Below are 27,015 nucleotides of genomic sequence, written 5' to 3'. Positions count from 1 at the left end.
GTTGGCTCGAAGTAAAGATTGCGTCTAGTGTGTGTCCTGCTGAGTGTGTGGGTGCTGTGACCAGTTGTTTGAGTCCGAGGTTGGTGAGGTTGTCTAGGAGGGAGGAGGAGTTGTGGTCTTGAGGGTTCTCCAAGTGAAAGTTGAAATCACCGAGGAGGATGTAGTCTGTGGAGATGAGTGCGTGAGGGCTGATGGTGTCGGCGATGGTGTTGCAGAAAGGGGGCGTGGCCCTGGGGGTCTATATATGAGTGTGCCTATGAGGGTGGTATTGTTGTTTATGTGGATTAGGAAGTGCATGTGTTCTGCGCTGTCGAGGGTGTTGTGTGTGTTGGTGGTGACCTTAATGGTGTCTTTGTGCAGGATGGCGATGCCACCTCCTGGTTTGTTTAGGCGATCTTTGCATTGGAGTTTGTACCCTTCAGGGGTGGCTGTGGCTATGTCGGGCTCAGATGAGTGGTTCGTCCAGGTTTCCTTGAGGAAGACGATGTCAGGTGAGTGTGATGTGATGAGGTATCAGAGTTCTATGGCTTGTTTGTGTAGGGATCGGGTGTTTAGGAGTAGGCAGTTGAGATGGTTGTGGGGGGACACTGATTGTCAGTTGGTCAGTCTGATGTGAGTGTGAGAAAGAACTACTAGATGTTCGTGAGTATGAGTGAGACTGAATAATAAATATAAGTGAGAGGTGAGATAGAAAGTGTGAGGGAGTGTAGGTGAGAATGAGTGACAGTGAATGTAACTAACTGAGAATAAAATGAGTGAGTGAGAATGATAACAATTTGTGCATGTGAGTGAGAAAATGTGTGGGCAGGAGTGAGAGAGTGTAAATGATAGTGAGAATGAGCGAGCCAGAGTTACTGATAATTAGTGTGAATGTGTGAGTGAGTGCAAGTGAGTATGAGTGAGTCAGAATGAGAGTGAGAATGAATGAGAGAGTGCAAGTGAGTGAGAATAAATGAGACTCAGGATGAGTGATTGAATACAAGTGAGCTAGAATGTGGTATAAAATCTGCAAGTTTGCAGTTAGCCCTGAAATGCTCAATGTTAATTCATGACTTATAGAGGCACCAATTTCAAAATGTCCTTTGCAAATGATCATGAATCAAAATGTGTTAACATTAATTATTAATTTACATCATTAGCATAGTTCCTATTCTCTATATTTTCTATACAAGTTAACACATATGGACATACTACGATTTGTAATATCTTATTTTTCTTTCCCAATGATTTATCAATATATTTCTTGTTGTGGATCACACTCAGGGAACTATTGAATCATGACAATTGTTGGTATAAACAATGTCGTGGCATCTTGAAAAAAACACATTTTTCATGCAATTCAGAGAGAAATGAGTAATGCTTCCCTGTAATATCACATGAGCACCCTAAAATAGACATTTACCTGTGTTGTGTTATATTAATCATACAGCTATGATGAAACTTCATAGATCTAATAAATTATAATGTTATCAGGGTTAAGGTAATGTGACATTGCTTTCTGTGACTATAAGAAGCTGGCTCTTTATATAATAAACCAAAACTAGGTACACTGTGCAAGGAGTCCAAGCAAACCCCAGAGGAAATACAGAGGCACAATTGATACCTCAAATGCTTTGTTCTGTGGTAGTTTGTGCAAGTAGTTAGGCAGATCAGAGGGTAATACTAAGCATGTAAGGCACACATAGGCAGTAAGTGAGGCACACACTCAAAAAAGGAATCGGACTCCAATTTATAAAAATAGCACATACATTTACATACATTTAGATACCAAGATCACCAGAATCAGGTGAGTTCTTTTTGAGTGATGAATTTTTACAGTTTTCAGAAGTTGACAGTGCTGTTTTTGGGTGCTGTAATGTTATCCTATAGGGAAACATGTACTGCATTCTGACACTTTGCAGTGACTTATGGGACTGTTCTCCAGGACTTAAGGTGAGAATGGGGCAGGGTCCAAGGCCACTCCAATTGGTCACCTCAGGAGGTTCTGGGGCATCCGGGTGCAGAGGTAACTTACGACGTCAGGTGTCCTAGTCAAGGGAAATGGTCCAGTCAATTAATGGCTGCAAGCTGGGACTAGAAGGTCAGTCCGGGAAACCCACAAGGGATTTGACACTTGAGGTCCTCGGGCACGTGATGTCACCATTGGTCCACTTTTCCTCGGACTGTTGGGCTCAGGTGCAATGGTGTCTTTTGGCATTGGGTTCGGAGTTGGAGATACCCACAGTTGAGGGATGGGCCTGCAGAAAGAGGATGCAGATGGTGACTGGAAGTCGAGTCTCGCCAAACCCAAGAATGGGATCAGCTCCAGAGGGCCTCAGAACCCCATGGCACCATCGACTCCCTTGGACTCAGGTTGTGGGGCTCAGGAGTAGAGGTGCTTTGAGGCGTCAGGTTGTGATGGTCAGGGACTTGCTCTGGGTCTTGGTGACCTGGTGAAGAGGGGAAATAGGGCCATGGGGCCACTCTCCTGAATAGCCTCCTGGCTCCTGATGTCCATAGATGGTAAGTCTGGTTTGGTACTGTTGGAACCCAGATTTGACCACTAACAAGCCTTGGTTGTGTAGGGGTTCCAATACACCAGGTATAGGAGCAGGAAGCCTACAGATGGTGTCAGCATCTCAGGCCCTCTGTGAAGTGGTGGGGATGACATTCTGTGCTCCAAACTGTCTTCTCCTGGCTCATTCATCCCACAGATGGCCAACAGGGAAGAGTACCGAACTTTATAAACAGTGCCTGCAGAAGCAGGGAACAGTGCCTTTGCTTTAACTGAGTTCTTCTTGGTGATTTGTGAAGCACTGGCAGCTCGCCCGGTGTCTTGGAGGCTGCAGCAGCAGGATAGGTAAGTTGCTCATCAACGTCAGGTACAGCAAGCAGGGTGGCAGGATTGGCACCAAGTCATTCATGCTCCTCGGTTCTGGGGTCAGCAAGTTTCTTACCCACTCCTTTTATGTCCAGCAATGATCTGTTTTCCTCATATTGGGGGTCCCTGTCAACACCAGGGCAGTGCATGCTCTATTGGCGACTAGAATGCAAAAACCCAGCACTCTCAAAACAACGTGATTTATGCATTGTGCTGATATGTTGTTGTTTAACCATTTGCATTGCAGAGTTCAATCCTGGAGACTTATTTTTAATGTGCTTACAAATGCTGTTCATTTGCAATGTATTGCTGCAGGCTTTCAGAGTGTGTTAGGGTGTGGTCCATTTCCAGGGCCTTCTAGAGACTTTCCCTGCAACATGCCTGGTTGTGGTTGTGGGCTGGACCAAGACTCTATAAAAAGGAGCCAGCCCAGCTCCAAGTGCTCACTATTCAGAGGTCCCGGTGCAGAGCAGCAGATACTTCCTGAGCTCCTGTCCCGGTGGGCTATTTGATCTTCCAGACATCTGACCTTCATTCTTCATTTGGAGATCCTTGTTCTGGGCAGTAAGACGGTGGTTGGGCTGGCCTCCCGACACCGTTATGGAGAACTCTCATGTTCTTGGGCCTAATTATTTTATGATTTGACAGAGTACTATGCGCGTGTGAAATATGCGCTTGATTGTTTGTGACATTTGCAGGTTGACTTGCGAATCAGCAAGACGCGCGATTCGTTTCATGATAATTTAATCTTGTTAATTATTGCGCGCTACCATTTCTTGACATTTACATGGTGGCTTAAGAATCGGCAAGGCGCGCAATTCATTTTATGGTGTTTTAACTTTGTTGTTCATTGCGCGCTACCATTTCTTGACATTTACATGGTGGCTTAAGAATCAGTAAGACGTGCGATTCGCTTTATGGTGTTTTAACTTTGTTGTTCATTGCGCACTACCATTTCTTGACATTTACATGGTGGCTTAAGAATCGGCAAAAGACGCGCGATTCGTTTCATTGTACTTTGCTCTTGTTAATCATTGTGAGCTGTTATTTCTTGGCATTTACATTGTGGTTTATGAATCGGCAAGATGCACGATTCTCCCCTCGAGTTTAATTCATGTTGTTTATTGTATGCCACTATTCTAAGATATTATCATGTAATATTCGAGTTGACAAGTTATGTGATTTGTTTTTCCTGAATCCATATTGTGTTATTCATGGTGCCCAATCCTTTTATGGTGTTTACTATAAATATATATATATATATATATATATATATAAATCTACAATATGCGCAATTTGTGTTGAAACATTTTAAGAGTACACAGAAGATCAGAGTGTCTAGATGCAATATTATATGGTCCTAGTATGCATTCTCAAAAAAGGATTTATATGACTGGTTTAAAATTTAGTCGGAACGTTTTTTCTGATTCTCATGTAAAAGAAAGTACTTGAATAAGAAAGTTTTAATTTAATCCATCTTGATTCCCTTACAGGTATCCGGCCATCTTGAAACTTAGTCATTTTAAACTTAATTCTTAGATTGTTCATGTTTTCAGAATGACTATGCTTAGAATCATAGTCTAGTATTGATTTCAGGAGATATAATTTTCATATTGTGTGTTCTAACCTTTTCTCACTACAGGTCTCCTTCCCAGCTGTTTCCCTTCCTAATCCCCTCTTCCCCTCTTGAACTCTCTTAGCCTCTGTGATTTATCTATCAGAATCTTGGAGATGTTTAGTGGTGGACGTGTTGGGAACGTGGGCAGACCCTGAGGATCTGGTGACTCTGACAGTCCCCTAAATACTCAATTCCGGGGGCATTAAGGGGAGTGAAGAGAAGTAGCCAGTAGGCTACTTAACCCTTGGGGTTACTACACCCCCTAGATTACCACTTTCTTTAGGGAGGGGGCATCACTCTATCCAGGAATTTCTAATTCCACCACACACAAAATGGCAACATTCCTAAGGTTGTGTTTACTTTAGGCTGGTCCCCCTAGGGGTGTATCCAGCCTGCAAACACAACACACCTTCTTTATAGATAAATGTCCCACCTCTCCACGTGCCATTTGGGCCCATGGGCAGGGGTCAGGCTCTCCGTCTGAGGTGAGCCAGATCTGCATACCAAAGTTGAAGGGCTCATTTGAAGCTTCCTGCCTTGCCATGTAGATTTGCAGGCCATCTTGATGGGAGGAGTGTGTAAACACCCCTGTCAGAGCAGGCTTTGTTTCTGACTTTCAGAAAGCAAGGGCTCTCACCCTTGGAGGTCAGAACCTCATCTGTTGGTGGCAGACTGGCTGGAACTAGTCAGTTAGCACACCAGCAGTTGGTAGGTTTTCAGGGGGCACCTCTTAGGTGCCCTCTGGGTGCATGTAATAATAAATCCATCACTGGAATCATTGAAGGTTTATGTATGTGTGATGTTGTATACCAAAGATCTCTATTTTCAGTGAAGCCATCATGTAGCTGGAAAACTTGTACTGACCGGTGCCCAGCACATGTCTTTAGAATGGCTTCCCTGTTCACTGTCTATGGGGGTTATTCTAACTTTGGAGGAGGTGTTAATCCGTCCCAAAAGTGACGGAAAAGTGACAGATTTACCACCAGCCGTATTACGAGTCCATTATATCCTATGGAACTCGTAATACGGCTGGTGGTATATCCGTCACTTTACCATCACTTTTGGGACGGATTAACACTCCTCCAAAGTTAGAATAACCCCCTATGTCTAAGAATTGACACAGACATAGTAGGGGCATATTTGCTCACCTGTAATATAGTGCATAATGCCTTCAGGCTGTAAGACCTGCTATAGGGGTGACTTACAAATATTCCAGGCAGTGTTAGGGGACCTGGCAGACTTGTGTCCCATGTGGTATATTCACTTTTTGGAACCTGCAGTGGCAGTCTTCATGAGTTTGGTGTGGGGTTCCTTAGAGTAGTAGAGGTAATGCTGCAGTAATGGTTCTTTAGTACCTAGGCCCTTGGTACCAGAGATACAATTTCCTAGTGACTTGCAGAGGGCCTGGCCACTTGGGGATATAGTGATAAGGTGTCTTGTTTTGGGGAAAAAACATTGGCTCTGGGCACCTGGTTAGAAGGAGCCCAGTACACTTCAGTGAAAGTTGCATCAAAAACCAAGCAAAAAGTAGGGGGAGGGAGTTCTGGAACTAAGCCCAGCTTCATACAGTGAAGACTCAGGATCAAAGGCCAAATTATATCACTTCCTGTGACTTCATTAAGCTCAAAAGGTGACTGATGTCACTTTTGCCATACCTGTCTATTTGGTGAATTGAAGTCCGTGGCAATAATTATCACATCCTTTGAATTCTGAACCAAAGAGTATCAGATTTGGAAAAATGCAATAATTATCTCATCTCTAGCTTGGCCACTCATTCTGTTGGCTTGTGTTGAAGGCCCACCCTAATTAAGATGGGCCTTTCAATGGCTTGCATTGGGTGTACCTGTCACAGGTGGAGCACTGAAAAAGAGTTTATGATAGCAAAGTCAGCGGAGGATACACTATCGGAAACTAAGCAGATGTGCCTGTCCCTAATTGAGACAGACAGGGCATTTGCTGAATTTTAACAAAAAGTACCTTCTGGTCACCTCTGAATAACTTTCCAGATTGTAGCATGAATGTCTACCAGTGGTTGCAGAGGTTCTGTAGAGGCGAAGGAAAGCCACTCAGGTTCAAAAATACATTATAAACAGATACCCCAGAAAGGTGCCAAAGCGTATGTTGTGAGACTCTTGCCAAAACAACGAGACTGCTGAGTTTTAGGTGGCACCACCACTAAGCATGGGGAACTGAGTCTGATCCCAAACCATGTGGCATCTGTCGATCTAACCCTTCCAGCCAGCTAGCAGCACCTCAGAGATACCATATGTAAAAGTGATTTGTGGAAGCCCATTCCATGACAATCTCAGACTCCTCGGGGAGATCGTGGTTGGTAACTGATTGCACCCCATTCTCTCAGTTACACAAGTCTCATACATGTAATGAGAAGCAGAAGCATATCTTGGCTCAAAAGGATTTGCTAAAGCAAATGCGATTATAAGGATGATGAAACCAGACACTAGTACAACGGAGGCCAAGAAAAGTGAAACATAGAAACAGTCCCACCATATTTGTCACAATAACATTACCAGTATTCCTACACACACTACTAAGATTCCTACTTGAGAGCAAGTAGCATTGACAGCCCTAATCTACCCATCTAGACTCAGGAGTGTAGCACGAGTCCAATAACTATGTTGAAGGTAAAGGAGAGGTCAGTTAGCCGGCTGGAAATCCTCTTCCACGACAGAAGAGGAAGCACCAAGTTTCTGATGAAACTGCAAAGGCGACGGGCAGCATAAGATAGTGATCTGACTATAATGTCCCCTTTAAGGATACTAAGGCAGACTGATGTTTTATAATAAATGTTGTGTTATTCTAGGAACTGCTCTGACATGACAACACGGTCCTTTCTGTGGAAGGAAGACACTGTACTCTATGAAACTGCAATACCTGGGAACCTATCATATGTAGCCTTGATATGAGCACAGAAGGAAATGTCGTGCAAAGCATTGAATAACAAAATTCTGCAGAGAAGGACAATAAATAAGAATAATAAAACATTACCATTAAAAAGATGCTGCGCTAAAATAATTATAATAAAAGGAACAAAATGCCAAGTTTCTCAATGAAGGAAAACAGGCTTAAGACCCAAGCTAAAGTAGGCACAAATGAGTGCGAGAAGTGCCTAAGGACTAACCTCACAACACTCTACCCATTGTCGGTTCAAGAGTGCTATATGGTCTAAAAACCCTACAATTAATGTGCCTACAAACTAAATAAAAACATGTTAAAATATATGAACGGGGATAAAAAGTGTCTACCTTGACAAACCAGGCATCTTGCTTAATTGGATATTGTGGCTGTGGTAATTGAGTAGATCTCACCAGCATTATGTGGTAGGGAGAATCCTTATCCCAAACTACATGGTTGCGATACAGCACAGGGGCTTGAGCCAAAGCCCAATTTACTGTATAGGCTTATCCTAATTCCCTAGGAAAGAGAGGTGAGAAAGAAGACATAATAACCTCTTCCCCGGATGGAAGATTGCAGATACATCCTGGTGGTCAATAATTTTCTGCCAATAGAATTTCATAGCACAATGTAAATTTGTCCCAGAATATTACTTTAATTGTGCTCTCAATGTCTCCTTTGAGTTTCAGTTTCAATTTGTAAATTCTGTCAGGGGGAATCGCACGTCTGCGGTTTCAGCTTCTAAGTAGTCGTTAGTTGCTGTCACATCCAGAAAGCTCTTGAAGATTCCAGCGAACGTTTGTGACTCTGCGTGCTGTCTAGCACAGCCAGTGCCCATTTCCTCTTCTTCATTAAAGCTCTCAACATGCACGGCATTTCAGGCCGAAATAGGTGCCACCTTTTTCTTTTTAAACTGTGCTTTCTGTTGGGGAGGTTTCTCCTCCCTTTTCGTGGAAGTTTCAGTTGAGCGTTGCATATTTTTCTTTGTTTCACTTACTTGTTTCATTGTTCAGATTGCCCAGCTCTCTCCCTGCCTTTGACTTGTGAGTCCTGGAAGGAACAAGATTGGTGTGTGTCAATATATTGGACTCTATCAGGAGTTTTCAAAGTTTCTCTACTTCTAAGGTTATAGCGTTTTTCAGAGGTCTCTGGGCGTGAAGATTCTTCTCCTTGTTTGACAGTATCTATTTTGCTTTTGTTTATCTCAGTGTTTTTTTTAGAGCCCTCAGCCGATTGCTTGGTAGAATCCTTATTGGATTTACCTTGTAGTTGGGGGTTTACTAGGTCTGGCCCCCAGACTATCCCGCCTATACTACTATATGTCTCAGAGATAATCTTTAGCAGCTCATGTTCTTTGTCCAGTGCAGGAACATCCGAGTCGCTGGTGTACTGCCAGAACAACTGCTTCTCCTTTAAGATTGCTTAAAATTATTGAGGACACTGTCGAAAAATTGCCTATTAATAACATCCCCAAATTCAGAGCTGAGGCAGCCCTGTACTCATCTTCAATTTGTTTCAACACAGTAAGGGCCATATTTATACTTTTTGACGCAAAACTGCGCTAACGCAGTTTTGCGTCAAAAAAATTAGCGCCGGCTAACGCCATTCTGAAGCGCCATGCGGGCGCCGTATTTATTCAGTGACGTTAGCCGGCGTTAGCCGTCGGCGCTGCCTGGTGTGCGTCAAAAAAAAATGACGTACACCAGGCAGCGCCGGCGTAGGGGAATATGGAGCTTGGTCGCCAAAAAATGGGGCAAGTCAGGCTGAGGCAAATTTTTCACCTCAACCCGATTTGCGCCATTTTTTTCAACTCCCAACCCCCATTGAAATGACTCCTGTCTTAGCATAGACAGGAGTCATGCCCCCTTGCCCAATGGCCATGCCCAGGGGACTTCTGTCCCCTGGGCATGGTCATTGGGCATAGTGGCATGTAGGGGGGCACAAATCAGGCCCCCCTATGCCACAAAAAAATAAAATAAATATTACTTACCTGAACTTACCTTATGTTCCCTGGGATGGGTCCCTCCATCCTTGGGTGTCCTCCTGGGGTGGGCAAGGGTGACAGGGGGGGTCCCTGGGGGCATGTGAGGGCACCTCTGGGCTCCTTCCGAGCCCACAGGTCCCTTAATGCCTGCCCTGACTAGGCGCTAAAAAACGACGCAAAAGCGGCCGGACATCATTTTTTTTGACCCGCCCACTCCCGGGCGTGAGTTTTGCCCGGGAGTTTAAATACGGCGCACATGCCTCGGAGTAAATTTTTTAGGCGGGAACGCCTACCTTGCATATCATTAACGCAAAGTAGGTGTCCACGCTAAAAAATGACGCAAACTCCATGGACTTTGGCGCTAGACGCGTCTAACGCCAAAGTATAAATATGGAGTTAGTTTTGCGTCGGAATTGCGTAAAAAAAAACAACGCAATTCCGGCGCAAACAGAGTATAAATATGCCCCTAAATGTGCCAGTGTTTGTGTACCTTGTGCTGTAGTATAGAGAGTAGCAAGTACTGTCCCCATGTTGTGCAGTTGTCTGCTGAGGGAACCATCCCAAACAGAAAGCACATTGTGAGGATTTGGTGTTTAATTTTCTGTACTACTCAAAAAAGAACGTCTTCATGTTTAAAGGGTACTTTACTTATTATTGAGTGCACTGTTGTGGGGTTGATCCCTGCTGTTGCCACATATGGTTGCGCTGGAGCCCACATTACAAATTAAATTAAGCGTCCATAAATTTCTACTAAATTTGTGTACATGCAGCGTATTTCTCCTACTGCCATCGTATCTACCTGTGGACTTAGGGGGTCATTATGAACACGGCGGTAACAACCACAGTGTTCATCCTGGTGATCAAAACACTGACCGCCAGTGACCCCGGAACCCCGTCGGCCAAATTATGAACATTTCTGTGGTCCAGCTCACAGAAAAGCCCGGCCGGGACATTGACGGCAGCTCCACATGGAGCCGCCGTCAATGCCTCTGTGTGGCAGGTGTGGTTGCACCCGTCGCGCAGATCACTGCCCGAAAATCAGGCAGTGACCTGCGCGATGGGGCTCTGCACTGGGGCCCCTGCACTGCCCATGCAAAGTGCATGGGCAGTGCAGGGGCACCTCCTCCGCCAGCCTTTCCCTGGCGGGATATCCCGCCAGGAAAAGGCTGGCAGAAATGGAAACATTATCCGCAGGGTAGCGCAGCTACCCTGGCGGATAGAGTTTCACCTCACTGCCAGGCTGCCTGACGGCTGGAGCCTGGCAGTGGGTGAGGGCTGCCGATGTTCAGAATATGGCGGTTTGGCCCACCATGCCGGCTGGAGGCTTCAGCCGCCAATGCCGGCATGGCAGGCAAAAACCGCCATGTTCGTAATGAGGGCCTTAGTCTAACATTCTGTTGGACATGTGGTAGGGTGCCATCAAGCCAATTCTGATGTTCTTGATAAGAAAGGAGTACTTCTAAATATGCATATGGTCTGTGTTGTGCAGATGCATTTCCTGGAGTGTAATGATGAAATGTATTTCTGCTGCTGGAAAGATGACCCATGAGTAAAAAATGTCTGTTCTGTTAGCTGTGTGTGCCTCAACCACTAAGGTTATTTCTCCTTCCTCCTCTGTGAGGTCATGTTGCAATACGTACGTTGTGAGGGGGAGTCTTATATTAGCTGAGATTGTGACCTTATTGAGGTCTGCCATTATAGAAAATGCAATAACGTAATGATGTAATATTGTAATAATGTGATACATTGTTCCAAAGACAAAAACACCAAGAGGGAAGAATCCTTTTGACAGGTTCAAATTTGAACAACCTGGAGCTGAAAGCAGGAAGAACCTACTTAGCTGAGGAGGATGTTGATAATACCAGGGACGTCTCTGTACACAGCAATTAGGGTGTCTTATACCTACAATGAGATAGATACTTGGGAGAGCCATAAAATCAGTGCCTAACCAAAGCTGGTGGTGCCACATCGTGAGACTTCAACCAAAGTAACAGACTGCTGAGCTTTGGGCGACAGCACCACTGAGCATGGGGTACTGAGTCTGATAGCAAACCGTGTCCAGCACTCGGCCTAACCCTTCCAGCCAGCTAGCAGCACCTCACAGATACCATAGGTAAAAGTGAATTATGGCAGCCCATTGCATGACACTCTCAGACTACTCGTGGAAATCGTGGTGGAAACAGTTACACAAGTCTCATACAAGTAATGACAAGCAGAAGCAGAAGCATCTTTTGGTTCAAAAGGATTGATTGAAGCAAATGCATTCTATTTAAAAAGACATGAAGTGTGAGTACAAGGATAATGACATCAGACATTATTACAATGGTGACCAAGTAAGTGAAACATAGAAACAGCCCCACCATATTTGTCACAATAGGATTACCAATATTCATATGCACACAACTAAGATTCCGACATGGCAGCAAGTAGGAGTGATAGCCCTAATCCACCGATCTGGACCCAGGAGGGTAGCACAAGCCCCATACCTGTGTTGAAGATAAAGGAGAGGTCAGTTAGGCGGCTGGAAATCCTCCTCTGTGACAGAAGAGGAATCACCAAGTTTCTGCTGAAACTGCAAAGGCAACGGGCAGCATAAGATGGTGAGTTGACTGGAATGTCCCGTCTAAGGAAGCAGTTTGATTTGCTGTTTTTTGCAGGGTCATCCCCTAACTTTTCACTCCTTCCTCCTATTTTTACGGACCTGTTTTTCTTGGCTTTAGGACTCTGGGCACTTTACCACTGCTGAAAAGTGCTAAAGTGCATATGCTCTTTGTATAAACTGTATTGGTAATTGGCTTTTGCATGATTGGCATATTTGATTTAATAATAAGTCCATAGTAAACTGGATTAGAGGTGTGTAGGGCCTGTAAATCAAATGCTTCTAGTTGGTCTGCATCACTGATTGTGCCACCCACATGAGTAGCCCTGTAAACATGTCTCCGGCCTGCCACTTCAGTGTCTGTGTGTGCAGTTGTGCCGTGCCAATTCAACCTGGCAACCCACTTGCCAGGCCCAAGCCTTCCCTTTTTGTACATGTAGGTAACCCCTAAGGTAGGCCCTAGGTAGCCACATGGGCAGGGTGCAGTGTATGTTAAATGTACTGATGTGTTTTATATGACCTAACAGTGAAATACTGCCAAGTTTGTTTTCCCTGTTGCAAGGCCTATATCTCTCTACGGTTAACATGGGGACTGCCTTTAAATATCTTTTAAGTGCAGTTTCCCTTTGGAGCAGATGGAGAGTTGGAGTTTGGTATCTCTGAACTCACAATTTAAAAATACATCTTTTGGGAAAATTGTTTTTTAGATTGTCAGTTTGAAAATGCCAATTATAGAAAGTGGGCATTTTCTTGCTTAACCACTCTGTGCCCCTGCCTAGTAGTCTGGGTCAGACTGACAATTGGGCTGTTGTGAATCCCCTCTAGACAATGACAGAAAGGTAGCTGGGGTGTAGCCTGCATATCCTGATGAGTCTCCTGGGCTAGAGTGGAGAGGAAGGAGCTGACACTTGCACCTGAATGGGCTGTAGCTGTACTCACAAAATGCAGTCTTCAGCCCCCTGGTGTGAGTCTGGGGCCAGGCCTGGCAGGATGTTGTGAACAACAGAGACTTTCCATTGATGTTTGTCTGCTTCAAAGGCAGAAAGGGGTATAAGTAGTGGACCCAAAACCGCAGATTTTTAGATTACTTCGAGGATTCAAGAGGAACCGAAGATCCGAAGGAGGAGCACTGCCCGTGCACGTGACTGTGTTTTGTTGGGTTAACCTGCAGTTGCTGCTTCTGACTGAGAAAGGGGACAAAGACTGAACTTTGTGGTATATTCCTGCTTGAAAAGTGTCTCCAAGGGCTTGGACCGAACTTGCCTCCTGTTTTGAAGTCCCAGGGCCATCAAAGACTTCCTCTGCCAGCACTTGGACTCTCTGCTGAGACTCCTGTCCTGCCTTGTAGCTGCTGAAAACAACACAAACCCCACACAGCTTGGTTTTCAATTACTGTGTGGCTGGGTTTTGCACACATCATCGCTGGGCATCAAAAATCAGCATGAACCTGCGTGGACCAGAGGTGCCCCGTCTCGAATTCCATGCATCTCTCCCTTGCGGGTGAGAAAAATGACACATTGCTGACTTTTTCAATGCAAGCTTGCCCGTGTAGCTCTATTTTTGAAGCAAACCATGTATTTTGTGTAACGTTTCCATTGCTTTCTATGGGGTAAGAGTCTATCATTTTGTAGTATTTTCTCTGAATACAAATACTTTACACATTACCTTTGAGATACGCCTGACTGCTTGTGCCAAGCTAAAAAAGGGGGTGAGCAGGGATTATCTTAAGTGAGCATCTCACTTGCCCTGACTAGATTGAGGGTCCCTGCTTGGACAGAGTGCAAACTGACTGCCAACCAGAGACCCCATTTCTAACAGATACTAAGGAAGCCTGATGTTTTATTATAAACATTGTATTATTCTAAGAACTGCCTTGATGTGACTACATGTCCCTTTCTGTGAAAATGAGACACCATATTCTCTGAACCAGCAATAATGTAGCCTTGATGCAAGCACAGAATGAGACGTTGTGCAAAATTCTGCAGAGAAGGACAATAGATAAGGATATTAAAACATCACTACTTAAATTATGCCTCACTAAAATATTAATAAAATGAATAAAATTCCAATTGACTCTGTGCAGATTCACATGCCTCAGACCTAAGCTAAAACAGGCAAAAATGAGCATGAGAATGTGCCTAGCGAGGGGAAGTAAGGGAGGGTTTTGTTTCCACTGTAGTGTTAGAAGTTAATTGAAAATTATAGACAAACCGAGGCTGGTCTGACTGTTAATAGCAGTGGGAGAACCAACTAGATTCACTGGATGCAACAGGCCTAACATCAGCAGTCCCAGCCCTGCAGGCTGCAGCTGATGCAAATACTGCTACACAAATACCACACGCGTAGATGTTAATGGAGTAGAGTTTAAATATTTTGCAGAGAGAATCTGTAATGGTAGCACAGTTTGTGGCATACAGAATTATTTCTGGTTTTCTGTGTTCACAAATGAATTCTAAGGCAGCTATAGAGATCCAGTGAGCCTCAGATTTCACCCATAGTTGGAGGCAGGGGTCCAGGGTTGTAGCTTAGTCAGTGAGATTCAGATTCAGATTCAGGAAGTGTGAATTTCAAATTTCCCAACTAAAAATACAGTGGCCACAAGGAAGAGGGGTGAGATAACCAAGGTTTGGGGTGGACTGTTTCCATTAGGAACAGAGTCTGTATTAATTTTCCCTAGGTGGTCCTCTGTTTAGAGTAGTACATTGGGTAAAAAAAACAGTGAGGTAAATGCTGCTCCTGAGCGATTGCTGCTGATTAGAAGATTTGAAACCATTAATCCTATCACATTTTGGTGTTTAATTACCAGTAGTAGATCTGGAAACCAGAGACTGGTAGAGCTTCCAAGCCTACTACAGCCAATATTTGTAATTTCCAAAAAGTAGTCAATTTGCCCCTGTTGAATCAGTATGTCTATAGGAACCGTTTTACTCATTTTGATAGGCTGGTCACAGTATATATTACAGTTTCTTCTCCAAAAAATGAAAAAGTTAAAAGCTCTATTTGAAATGAGATCAACAAGAAAAAACAATACATACGTAGCAGACTCACTCAGGGCCCTCAGGCCTTACTACCAAGCCAAGACTACTGCATCAGGGGGTGTTACACCGCAAACACCCCCCACCCCGAAGCTGTACCCCTGACAGTCCCACCTGGGCCTGGTAGTTCTCCCTGGGAACTGATGACTCATGCACATGAAGATCATGTACAAAACAACAGCCTGGAGTTCCTGCCCTGGAATCACTTATTTTAAATGTATTTTCACTACATTCACACGTCTTTGCCTCTGCTAAGAGAAACCTTGCTGGTAGAGTTGTCAAATCGGTGCATGTGGGCAGGGTGCCACGTTTCCAATCCTCACATTTGACAATACTTTTTATCAGGTCACCAACAGCTCCATGTTCTAACAGCTGAAAACAGAGGTGGGCTTACCAGCAAGTTGTTAGGGCAAGCCGAGCCAAGGATCTGACTTGTCTTTTCGAGCCTGTGTGCAAACAAGCCATGAAAAGGTTTAGCACATAGATTGTGCAACAAACAGGATATAAAAATATGATACAGTTTCTTCAACATTCTAAAAAGTGTATATTATTTAACATGCAGAAGTGTTTCACTTCAATACAACAGATATCACTGCAGAGGCAGATTGATTTAAAGTGATAATTGTCAAACATGAACTTAGAAACGTTAATGAGCCACCTCCGTCACTAGTCATGTAAATCCTAAACCTGGGCTGGAATCTTATTGTAAATGGAGCATTGTATTCTAGTACATCAAACATAAGTGGTACTTGTACAGCGCACATCCTGAACTCAATTAGTAAAATGCGCTTGTGATAATAAAGACAAACCAAGCATTTGCAATGCAATAGCTCTTGCATTAGAGAGAGTTAGAGCTGTTGGAACGTCGCATTTGGGACCTAATAAATGTTTAGCCATGCAGCACATTAAACCTTTATCACAAATTATCTGTGTTTGTGCATTCCTTCATATACTTGGTATTAGACTGTAATGGTCTGAACAGCCCCTACAGAGTGCCACAGTAAAAATAGCATTTGGAAGAAACATGTTCATGTAACCATATATTCAGTCCCTGGCGGGCATAATCACATTAAAAAAATGATAAAGGGCATTGCAGTGTAACCATATAATCCGCCCCTTGAGGGCATAGTGTATTACACATTTTCAAGCCTAGCATTCCTTTTAAATACAATTTAACTGTGGAGTCAGCAGCACAAGGGTGCAGTGCCGCAGGTCTTCACTAGATGTCCCTGTAGTGTAAATAGCAGACGGTGCAATACCACTGGTCATGGCTAGATGTCCCTATAGAGTCAACATCAGAAGGTGCAGTACCACTGGTCATTGCTGTATGTCCCTGTAGAATCAATAGCAGAAGGTGCACTTCCACTAGCCGAGGCTAGATGTCCCTGTGGAGCCAAAAGCACTCAGAGTACAGTGTCACAGAACGCTGCCAGAAATTCTTTTTGAAGTCAGAAGCTCGGAATGTCCCCAAACCCCAAAACGGCTGGAGAAGTACCAGGTCCTCAGTGAAATGGCTGAAATATTTAGTTATGCGCACATTAAACCTTTATCAGAAATAAACTGTGTTTTGCATTCGGAAGAATCATGGTCATGTAACCATATAGTCAGCTCCTAGAGGGCATAATCACATGAAAAAAGAAAGACAAAGAACATTGCAGTGTAACTATATCATCAGCCCCTTGAGGGCATACTGTATAACACATTTTCAGGCCTAGCAGGCTTTTTAAATATCATTTAACTGTGGAGTCAATGGCACAACAGTGCAGCGTTGCAGGTACTAGTGGAACCTACTGAGTTAGTAGTTCCTTGGAGCAATTGTCACCCTTCAGCCCTTAGAGAGCATAGTGAATTACACATTTGCAGACCTAACAAGACAGTTAGAATGCTATTACAAACAAGGCCCTTATAACACAAACTCCTCTCAGCTGTAAAAACAAAAGTTCAAACTATAAGAGAGTTTAAATGTGTATTGAATGGTGGAAGAGATTATGATTTTTGGTCCCCCTCTAACCTATTGTGACCCACAAGATGGTCTGGAAAGAGCACATCGCTCTGAATGTTTTGGTTGTGGTCCCATTACCCTAGAGTTATAGCCACAAAGGTGTTGTAAAAGGGATGCATGCAAAGCATTTTGGGGTGAGTTTCCCGGAGTGCAGTGAATATTCTAGTATCGGCTCTCCCGCTGCCCTGGGAGATATGTTGTACAGGATTCAACACCTGGGTCGATTTCATGCTATATAAAGCGACAAAAAAATGTACAAAACACTCTCACACCTACATGTATTTACTGATTATATAAAGAAAAGGACCACGTGAAAGGCAAACGCAGAAAATGAACCACGTGCATGAACACGAATGCTTACTGACAAACACGAGATACAAGAAACAAAAAAATAATCCATCCAAACAACAGAAAAACAATTCAGGTCTAATTAAACTGTACTTGGCCTGTGCTCCTTAGCCAAGTTCAGCAAGTGACTATGGGCTGCCAAACCAGTTAAGAGGCAGCAAAACACGATTGACACTGTGTTCAACCATGCGTGCTGTCTAGACTCGACCTAAAAAAACGGATGGTTTATGCAAGAAAATGTTTGCCTGTGATCGTTTTGTTTTTTATTTTCAGGGCAAGATGAGAAAAAAAAAAAGACATTGCAGGCCCGACTCAGGCTCCCCAGGCCCAACTACGAAAGAAAAAGTGCATTTATTTGGGAAGTGTCACACTCCAAACACCCCCCTGAAGCTACGCTTAGGGGTGCCATCAAACCAGTCCCACCCTCGCTGAGGGCAATCCTGCTGGAACAGCTCCAGGTTCCGGCTGCTTCCGGATGAGAGGATGAGAGGACTGATGACAGTGCAAATCGGGTCAAAGACAACACAGGGCCACGAGGTCACACATAGTGCAGCGAGCGCTATGGGCCTTTTACAGAAACCTTGAACTGGTCTGGCGCCAAAGCCAAGGAAGTGCCTCATAGTTCACTAATTGCACCACATTTGCTGCCTGTGTAACAAGAAATATGGCAGACTGTGTACCTAATGCCAAGCAATAAACAATGCGCTAATTGTGGCTGGTAGGAGCAGTTGTGGCCCGAGGTGTTTACATCCCATTAAATGGCAGAGACCAGGTTTAGTGGAACACTGAGCTGACTCGTACTGGGAGAGCTTGTGACATTTGTGGATTGCCTGCAGCGCCTAGAAGAGCGCACGCCTCACGTGTTCTCTATAAAGTCGGTGCTCGCCGTACCTTCTGTCGATGACTGGACTACTGTGCCTGCGGAAACAGGTCCTCACAGGGTGACTGCTGTCACAGAGCCCTCTCTCGCCTCGGAGGCAACCACTGGGGGGAGCCCTCGGCGACCGGTCAAGCAGGCCTGGAGCCGGTGAGTATGTGTCACACTCACCAAAAGGTTTGTCACCAACTGACTGCGCCTCAATCCCCCCGCAGCCCCTGCGTGCGCTACTGACCTGACCTGCATGGACCTGAGACACGTAAAAGCCCCGCTGGCCACACGTAGGGACTGATCATCCAGTAACTTTAGAGGATGTCTGACCCCTACGTGACCCCTGAGAACTCAGCCTCTTGTAGGCCGCTGAGAGTACCATGTTATCAGAGCACCTCCTTCGCTCCACTCGGAGCTCTGAGGTCCCCTAAGTCTATGCGCAGCTCCTCGTCCAGGCCAGGTTTTCGGGTTTGCATTATGGGGCTTGAATGCCTGATTGTATGATGGTTTAAACAGGACCACAGGTCGCAGAACACAAATGGAAAACCCAGAGTTTGCGCGCTGCTCGTGCATCGATCCGAGAAATTTAAGAGCCCTGAGAACTTCAGCTCACAATCCCAGTCACTGCAGTTTAAAAATAACTTTGTGAGGTTGCCGTATGAAAGTGAACCATGGTTCCTGTTTTTAAGGTTACTGGTTCACACCCTCTTATTGGTAAACAGAGGTACCAGTACAGGCTTTCATCCTTACTATGGAGTGACCAGATTTTGATAAAGCAAGAACCGGGACAGATCTGAAATAAAAGTAGAACTACAGGCTTTAGTCTTACATTATGCCTAGCCTGTCCCGGTTTATGCATATTGTAGTAAGCATGCAGCCACACTTATGTTGAACAACAGGTTTATTGGTAAGACTCCTCGCACATCACCTCCTCTCCTCAGATCCCCTTGCTGTCTCTCCTCACCTCAACATTCTAAGGTGCACCCCCGGGTGTTCCACCCTTCAACATTCTAAGAAGAGCATCTGGAGTGTACCAACAAGAGACAAGGATTATAATATAGTGGAAATATGTTTGTTAATTCCATGATAAATAACTGGTGAATAACAGCATAAGTAGAATATACTTACTCTTATGCGAACTATCAAATACAATATAATCATATATTATAATACTTCTCCCTCCCTTAATAATGGAATACATAGTCCTTGTGCCATGAGGGACACATTTTTGTCCTTGGGAGCTTAACGAAGCTTTTCTGGTCAGGGGATTTTGTTGTTTCCCTCACACGCTCTTGTTTTGTCTCTGCCTCAGTATCACGGTTGCAGGTTATACAGTCCATACTCCATGTTCTGCCATCCTCAAATGTCACTACATTCTTTTGTACCCTGATGATCCTCATTGGTTTAGAGAACTTGCCGCCTTCCTTCTGGGAGGGTCCTGGGAGCCTGACTCTAACCCACTGTCCTACTCTCCATTGTTTACTTCTTCTGCCATATTTGCTATCATACCACCTCCTGTACTTTCGTTGGCTCTGTCGGACCTTTATTGCTGCTTCCTCACGCTGCGCCCAGTGTGAGTCACCACCCTTCAACCAATTCGGGTTAAGTTTGGTCCTAGGTAGCCTTTCCTTAAGTGACAGGAACGAGGATATCCCTGTAACCAAATTGGGCGTGGGATGGTATGACCCCAGCATCTGTTTAAGGGCAGCTTCTCCAGGTTCATGTGACAGGGTAGCTAATTGTAGACACTCCTTAATCATTCTGATCACCCTCTCTACTAGACCATTAGCTTTGGTATTGTATAACGCCGTTCTAAAATGCTGGACCCCGCTCTTCTTCAAGAACTCTTCCATGGCTCCTGATGTGAATTGCACCCCGTTGTCAGTCACTATCGTACTAGGGATACCCTCCCTTGTAAATGCCTCCTTTAGGAAATCAATAATATCTTGCGTTGTCACATTACTCACAACCCTGGTCATTATCCAATGTGAGTGATAATCTACCAAAACTAACAGGAAACTTCCCTTTGAGCCAAAGTAAGTAAGAGGTCCTAAGATGTCTAAACCTAACTTGTCCCATGGTTTAATGGGGACTTCGATGGGAGACAATGGGGATTTTTGTGTAATCTTGGTCTTATCACTCATCGGACAATTAACACAATCTCTCACAGTGTTCTCTACCAACCTGTCCATGGTGGGGAACCAATATGTTGCTCTGAGCTTACTTTTGGTTAAAGCTCTTCCCAGATGGCCCTCATGTGCCAGGCTTACAAGGTTGTTCCATAGATCATGTGGAGGTATTTCTCTCTCCCCTCTCATTACCATATCATCAGAAATATGTAGTTCTGACCTCACTTCTCAGTATCCTTTCAACTCTTCATCCAAATATTTGGATCTTTTCGGCCACCCATTATTTATCTTTTATTTTAACAATTGCAACGTCTGGTCACTATTTATCACCATACCCCATTCTTCCTTGTTGAGACCTCCCAAATCCACATACAGCACCGGTTCCAGAGTGTCCTTTCTCATCTCATCCTCTCCGTTCCTTGGTAATCTCGACAGACAATCAGCTATGATGTTTCTTTTACCGGGAACATACTGCATCTCAAAGTTAAAGCCCTCCAAGCCTAAGATCCATTTGGCTATTCGCGGGGTGGCAGGGTCTCTCCTTTTAGTGGTGAATAAGAAGGTGAGTGGTTTGTGGTCTGTTCTGACACAGAAGGGTAAACCCCATAGGAAGAATTGAAAGTGATTAATGGCCCAATAACATGCCAGAGCCTCTCTTTATATTGTGGAGTAGTTCAGTTCTGCGTCTCTAAGAGATTTAGATGCAAACGCTACAATCCTCTCCTGCCCATCCATCAACTGGGATAAGGTGGCCCTTAAATCCTTTCCACTAGCATTGGTGGTTAGCCAAGTTTTCTTTTTAGGTTCAAAATTTCCTAGGCTTGGACATTTGGTTATTGCCTCCTTCACCTTATCAAAGGCCACTTGGCAATCTAGACTCCACTCAAAATGAATATTTATTTTAATAGGGTTCTCATGGGGGCTGTGACTTCAGCGAAATTGTGTACGAATTTTGCCATAAATTCTGCTAACCTCAAAAAATGATTTAAGCTCTTCCTTATTGGTGGGTACTGGGGCTTCTTTCACAGCAACCACTAGATCACACTTTGGTTCTACTCCATCTTTTGTTATTTTATGGCCAAGATATTCCACCGATTCTACTCCTATTTGGTACTTATCCCTCCTGATAGTTATGCCTGCATCATCCAGAGCTTTGAATACCCTTCTTAGAATGGAATTGTGTTCACACACTGTATTTCCGTACACTAGTATATCGTCTTGGAAACACATTATTTGGCTAATTCCTTGCAAAGTACTTTGCATGATCCGTTGGAACATCGCTGCGGCCGAGGCAAGACCGAATGGCATTCTTCGGTATCTGAAGGCTCCAAACGGAGTAATGAAGGACGTGAGTGGGCAAGATGCAGGATGGAGTTCCACCTGATGGTACGCGGATGATAAATCTATTACACTGAAATATCTGGCTGATCCTATCATGCTTACCATTTCATTTATTTTGGGTAAGGGAAATCTGTCAACCCATATATTGGCGTTCAAATCTCTCAAGCCAACGCATAGACGTATACCTCTACCACCTGGTTTCCTGGCTACTACAATGGGAGCCAACCACAGGGAACTTTCTATAGGTTCTATGACCCCTTGCTCAATCAACTTATCAAGTTATTTTTTTAATGGTTCTTGCATAAGATAAGGGATGGATCTGGCCTTATGAACTACCGGTACCGCATTATCTTTCACTTTAATTTTGTGTTGATAATTCTTTAACAGTCCTAGTCTGTTCTCAAATAATCTGGTGAATTCCTCACATACACTTTCTCCAAACATTGGCATATCTACCAACAGCACTTGTTCACTGTTATTAGGGTCTAGTTTGATACCCAGTTCCTTTTGGTGTCTCCACCCTAACAAATTGGACCCTTTGTTTGTGAAATACACCATGCCCTCAGTATGGCGATCCTTGAAGGTTATGCGTAGCTTCAACATTCCCCACAGGGGTATTGGGTCATTATTGTACCCCCCAGGATTTATGTCTGCTGGTTGCAATTTACACCCCGGCTTTGGAACTTATCTCAAATGTCTATAACTCATGAAGGTGAACAAGAGTCTGCAAATGCCCTCACGCTTATACCGTCTAATTCAATGTCACAAGCTGGGTATACATTATCAGTTAGTTTATTTTCATCAGTTTTTTACTTGATGTACAAATGTATTGTTCAAATCTGTGATTTCTTGAACCTTATGCACTGTTTTCTTATCAATTCTTTCATTTTTACACACCTCCACACTTCCTGAACAAGCAGTTGTGAGCAGGACACATGGGGTTGTTAGCCAAGTGCCTATAGTTCCCACACCTAAAGCATTTACTTTTGTTCCCTTCCATGTTGACTGCTGTGTTTTTTTGTAAGGGAAATTGCATGTATCACTGTGTCTTCCTCTTTATTAAACTCACTTTCCTCTTGCTTATGGTAGACTCTAACTTTCTTCACCCCATCTGACTCTGGTGTGTGTTTAATTTCTTTCATACATTCCGCTGTATGCTCTATACTCTTTGCTATATCTACAGCTTCCTTTAGGGTTGGATTATGGGCTAGTAGCTTCTCCTGCACCCTCAGATTATTGGTGCACCTCACTAATTGATCACAAATTAATGAGTCTTCTAATTCCCCAAACTTGCATGTGTTGGCCAACCCTCGCAGGTAAGCAATGTAACTAGATACCTTTTTGTCTTTTCCTTGTGTCCTACTAAAGAACCTATGTCTCTCAAGGACTACATTTACTTTATGACCAAAATGACTCTCCAACTTATTGACCGTTTGTTGAAACACATCTAAATCCTCTCCTTCCTCCTCCTCCTCATCATCAAGATCTGTCAAACTCTCGTAAACCTTCCTTCCTTGAATACCCAAATTGTGCAAAAGTATATGTTGTTTCCTTAAGGCTGTGAACTTTTCTCCACCTATAGCTATTAGATACGATTCAAATAACTTTGACCATTCTTTCCAAGGTAAATTGGGTTCACCTATTTCGTTCAGGCATGGAGGAGGTTGGGACATTCCTGCCGCTGCCATGGCTCAGTATGAAATACTAGGGTCTACTCGTTACAGGTAACCCTCTGACACTTGTCAGTATCTCTAGTTCACAACCATTAATATAAACTCACCCAATTAATATAATACGCTTGCCGTTCAATTACTAAGGCAATATTTAAATGCAGTGTACCACAACTCAATATTGAACGCCACTCAAACACACAATCATATAATTCCATGACATATAGGTCCTCAAGGATCTGTGGAGAAACTGTCTCGAATTGTGTGCCCGTTACCTTCACCGTTTGAATGTCAGCGAAATTAGAAATGCGTGATCACAAATTCATTGCCAAGCTGTTTCGAATTTTGTGCATATTGCCTTCACCCTTTGAATGTCAGCGAAAGTAGAAATGCGGGATCACAAGTTCTCCCATTTGGTAATTATTTTCCGCCCATAGCGCTTCCCATAGCTTTCGTAACAGTCCCAACTCGATTGTTGTTTACTCACGGAAAAGGAAGCACCCAAGGGACGGACTCCGCCTTCCAGGAACTATAATCAAGAGGGGCCGAGTGAGAGACTGAACTCCGCCTCACCCAGAACCCGATTGATGGGAAGGACTCGGAGATGGGACCCCGCCTTCCACGCCGTACCTTCAGCCGAAGGCTTTCATTGGGAAGCTCAGAGCTCCTACTTGCTGCCACACCTTCAGTCTTCCCTGATGTCCTGGCCTCTCCCACGCCGGAGTCTAGTGCTTTGACGGAGCTCAATCGGCTACTTGTTGTAGCAGCCGCCACTGTAACGGGAGGTTTCTCCGCCCCACAGACTGGTAAGAGGGGCTGGAGTGGGCGTTACTCCCTTCTCCCGTTCCCCTTCTATATTCTTTTACTTGTGTTGCGCTGGCTTCGGCTATGCCTGGATGAATGCAAGTAGTGGCTCGATGCCACACAGACGCAAAGCCGGTCCCGTTGAGCAGATACTTGCTGTGTGAACCGCCCACTTCACTGCTTCCCCACTAATGCGGTTCACCAAAGGTGCCTCACCTCAGTCCCAGGCTGTTATAGGCAACGGGAGAGTGTTTCTTCGTGTTCCCCCACACCATAAAACTCACAGTCTGCTCCACTCATTCCGCTTTGATGAGGTGATGATGAGAATCAGGGGCAAGGAGTCTTCACTGCCCCCTGCGCAGCCATCATATTCTCATCACCAATTTTTGTAGTAAGCACGCGGCCACAATTATGTTGAACAACAGGTTTATTGGTAAGACTCCTCACACATCACCTCCTCTCCTCAAATCCCCTTGCTGTCTCTCCTCACCTCAACATTTTAAGGTGCACTCCCGGGTGTTCCACCCTTCAACATTCTAAGGAGAGCATCTGGAGTGTACTAACATGAGACAAGGATTATAATATATGGGAAATATGTTTGTTAATTCCATGATAAATAACTGGTGAATAACAGCATAAGTAGAATATACTTACTCTTATGCGAACTATCAAATACAATATAATCATATATTATAATACTTCTCCCTCCCTTAATAATGGAATACATAGTCCTTGTGCCACGAGGGACACATTTTTGTCCTTGGGAGCTTAACGAAGCTTTTCTGGTCAGGGGATTTTGTTGTTTCCCTCACACGCTCTTGTTTTGTCTCTGCCTCAGTATCACGGTTGCAGGTTATACAGTCCATACTCCATGTTCTGCCATCCTCAAATGTCACTACATTCTTTTGTACCCTGATGATCCTCATTGGTTTAGAGAACTTGCCGCCTTCCTTCTGGGAGGGTCCTGGGATCCTGACTCTAACCCACTGTCCTACTCTCCATTGTTTACTTCTTCTGCCATATTTGCTATCATACCACCTCCTGTACTTTCGTTGGCTCTGTCGGACCTTTATTGCTGCTTCCTCACGCTGCACCCAGTGTGGTTCACCACCCTTCAACCAATTCGGGTTAAGTTTGGTCCTAGGTAGCCTTTCCTTAAGTGACAGGAACGAGGATATCCCTGTAACCAAATTGGGCGTTGGATGGTATGACCCCAGCATCTGTTTAAGGGCAGCTTCTCCAGGTTCATGTGACAGGGTAGCTAATTGTAGACACTCCTTAATCATTCTGATCACCCTCTCCACTAGACCATTAGCTTTGGGATTGTATAACGCCGTTCTAAAATGCTGGACCCCGCTCTTCTTCAAGAACTCTTCCATGGCTCCTGATGTGAATTGCACCCCGTTGTCAGTCACTATCGTACTAGGGATACCCTCCCTTGTAAATGCCTCCTTGAGGAAATCAATAATATCTTGCGTTGTCACATTACTCACAACCCTGGTCATTATCCAATGTGAGTGATAATCTACCAAAACTAACAGGAATCTTCCCTTTGAGCTGAAGTAAGTAAGAGGTCCTAAGATGTCTAAACCTAACTTGTCCCATGGTTTAATGGGGACTTCGATGGGAGACAATGGGGATTTTTGTGTAATCTTGGTCTTATCACTCATCGGACAATTAACACAATCTCTCACAGTGTTCTCTACCAACCTGTCCATGGTGGGGAACCAATATGTTGCTCTGAGCTTACTTTTGGTTAAAGCTCTTCCCAGATGGCCCTCATGTGCCAGGCTTACAAGGTTGTTCCATAGATCATGTGGAGGTATTTCTCTCTCCCCTCTCATTACCATATCATCAGAAATATGTAGTTCTGACCTCACTTCTCAGTATCCTTTCAAATCTTCATCCAAATATTTGGATCTTTTCGGCCACCCATTAATTATCTTTTATTTTAACAATTGCAACGTCTGGTCACTATTTATCACCATACCCCATTCTTCCTTGTTGAGACCTCCCAAATCCACATACAGCACCGGTTCCAGAGTGTCCTTTCTCATCTCATCCTCTCCGTTCCTTGGTAATCTCGACAGACAATCAGCTATGATGTTTCTTTTACCGGGAACATACTGCATCTCAAAGTTAAAGCCCTCCAAGCCTAAGATCCATTTGGCTATTCGCGGGGTGGCAGGGTCTCTCCCTTTAGTGGTGAATAAGAAGGTGAGTGGTTTGTGGTCAGTTCTGACACAGAAGGGTAAACCCCATAGGAAGAATTTAAAGTGATTAATGGCCCAATAACATGCCAGAGCCTCTCTTTATATTGTGGAGTAGTTCAGTTCTGCGTCTCTAAGAGATTTAGTTGCAAACGCTACAATCCTCTCCTGCCCATCCATCAACTGGGATAAGGTGGCCCTTAAATCCTTTCCACTAGCATTGGTGGTTAGCCAAGTTTTCTTTTTAGGTTAAAAATTTCCTAGGCTTGGACATTTGGTTATTGCCTCCTTCACCTTATCAAAGGCCACTTGGCAATCTAACCTCCACTCAAAAGGAATATTTATTTTAATAGGGTCCTCATGGGGGCTGTGACTTCAGCAAAATTGTGTACGAATTTTGCCATAAATTCTGCTAACCTCAAAAAATGATTTAAGCTCTTCCTTATTGGTGGGTACTGGGGCTTCTTTCACAGCAACCACTAGATCACACTTTGGTTCTACTCCATCTTTTGTTATTTTATGGCCAAGATATTCCACCGATTCTACTCCTATTTGGTACTTATCCCTCCTGATAGTTATGCCTGCATCATCCAGAGCTTTGAATACCCTTCTTAGAATGGAATTGTGTTCACAC

General features: G+C 44.2%; 1 protein-coding gene across 1 annotated transcript in view; it reads left to right on the top strand.

Annotated features, from left to right (window-relative positions):
* The first annotated feature begins 18,313 nt into the window (after positions 1–18,313).
* LOC138282981 (glutathione synthetase-like) overlaps positions 18,314–27,015 on the top strand; it is a 234,175-nt gene continuing 225,473 nt past the window's right edge. The window contains exon 1 of the mRNA XM_069221069.1: positions 18,314–18,386. The gene's annotated coding sequence lies outside the window, so the exon portion shown is untranslated. The remainder of the gene's footprint in view (positions 18,387–27,015) is intronic.

The sequence above is a fragment of the Pleurodeles waltl genome, chromosome 2_2 (assembly GCF_031143425.1).
Source record: "Pleurodeles waltl isolate 20211129_DDA chromosome 2_2, aPleWal1.hap1.20221129, whole genome shotgun sequence".
In the NCBI taxonomy this organism is placed as follows: domain Eukaryota; kingdom Metazoa; phylum Chordata; class Amphibia; order Caudata; family Salamandridae; genus Pleurodeles; species Pleurodeles waltl.
This window is presented reverse-complemented; position numbering and strand designations above follow the sequence as displayed.